The sequence below is a fragment of the Trachymyrmex cornetzi genome, unplaced genomic scaffold, assembly GCF_001594075.2.
Source record: "Trachymyrmex cornetzi isolate Tcor2-1 unplaced genomic scaffold, Tcor1.1 scaffold2191, whole genome shotgun sequence".
NCBI classification, from domain to species: Eukaryota; Metazoa; Arthropoda; class Insecta; order Hymenoptera; family Formicidae; genus Trachymyrmex; species Trachymyrmex cornetzi.
In genome coordinates, this window is record NW_017296838.1 from 52,944 (window position 1) to 54,899 (window position 1,956).

The window sequence follows — 1,956 nt, forward strand, 5'->3', positions numbered from 1 at the left end:
TTAGGCGAGCCTCCACTCCTCCGGTGTGTGGGTTAGGCCTGGGGCCTTTCGCTTTATGTTCCCTGCACCGGAGGAGAGGACGCGCAGCGCGTCTTTGGGTAGGTGACGAACCGGGGGGTATTGTCGGCGAGCCTCCTGGCCGTATTACTCGCCGACAACCGTAAAATTATGACATGGAAAACGAAAAGGAAGAAATCCGACGGGGCTTCGGAACCTCGTCACGGTTTCCCGGGGGTACAGTCCCTGCTCCCGGGCGATCGACCCCCGTGGCTTCGGGCCCGGGGGAATCCTGTGAAGGGCTAGCCGTGGGGTTGCCGACGGGCCCCACGGCCGAACATACTACCGTCCGGAAGGATGTGGAAGAGGAGGGAGATGCGAGAATGAGGAAGGATGATGCTGGCGCACCACTCGCTCTGGCGGAGATGGAGGCGGGATTAGGGGCGACACCCAAGAAGAAGAGGGGGAAGGAACTGAGGCTGCAGTTGGAGAGGACCAACGTGGTCTCGATCTCGGGGGGCACGTCAGTTGTTGGACTCGGAGGAAAGGTGATGACCTCGGCTAGAGGAGAGGCGCCTCTTCCAAGAAGAGGAAGGTCCGCGGTGAGGTACCCGAGAGAGACACGGATAAGGGTTGTGGAGGGGGAGATCGTTAATTCCCCCATCGCGGAAAGTGTCTCTGTTTCTGTTGGTACGCCAGCTCCTAGTGGTTCCGGTGATGGGATCGATGCTGGAGACGCAGTACCCAGTGCGTCCAGCGTGATGAACGTCGAATCGGAGCAGGGAGTAGCATCGGAGGTTGATCTTACGATCGACACCCCTACTGGGGAGACGGAAGGCGATCTCTCGTCGTCCTTCGACGTAATTCCTAGGAAAGGGAAAAAGCGCGGACGAAAGCCCAAGGGCTCAAATTGCCCAGGAGCCCATGCGATGACTAAATTGTCATCCAATAGAATGGACTACGAGGATGATGAACTGGACCGCGTCGATTTTTTCAAAATTTCGAAAAGACCAGGCCATGGATTGAAGAGACGGAGGGGTCTCGTAGAGTGTGAACTTGACGATAGACTTTCGTCTGCACAAAAGGACGCTATTGAGGAAGTTACTACTCTTTTTCCTCAGATGTCGCCGAAAGCGATAATGGCGGAAACACTCAGAGTCCTGGAAAGCGCTGGGGAAGCCGAAAAGCGGACCCAGACAATGAAGGGTGACTTACGCCGCCAGATAAAGGTGGGCGTAAATGTCGCCAAAATAGCAGTTCAGAGGCTGGTCTCGGTAATTGTTAAAGGTTCGGGACCGGCCGATGAGATCAGGGCCAGCAACCAGGCCCTAGAGCGGGAGGTGGTTAGGCTCCGGCGTGAAGTGGATACTTTACGTCGCGAGCGCGAAACCATGAGAGGGCAGATTAGCACGCTGCAAAGTACGGTGCGTGAGTTGGAGGAGAGGGATAGGAAGCGTGACCGTGAAAGGAGACACGTTCTCTCTTCGGACGAGGAGATCTGCGACGCAAGTCCGCCGATTAGGACTAGAGGAAGGACCAGGGAGGAACGCTTTAGGTCCAACAGGGAGGTGGAAGTAGACGAGGTGGAGAGTCTCCCCCCGGCGTACAGGCCGGCGTTAGGAGGAGTTCGGAAGCGGATAGAGGACAAGTCCTCTCGAACAACGACCGTCAACGAGAGGGGTCAGATTGTGGAGGGAGAGAAGAGACAATCTGCCCCGAGGAAGCGCGATGACGTCCATACTGGAGGACGAGGTAGTAGGCGGGAAAGTGTCAATCGAGGAGCGGGACCCAGCGATGACCTCCAGGACAGGGAGGATCCGACGCCACTTCCCAGGAACTATCCGGCTGATGGGGAACCTTGGGTGGAGGCGAAATCTAAAAGATCGCGGAAGAGGTTGAGGAAAAAGGAGAGGACAGGAGCGGCCTCGGATGCGAAGCCTGAAGTGCGGGCTGGTCAGG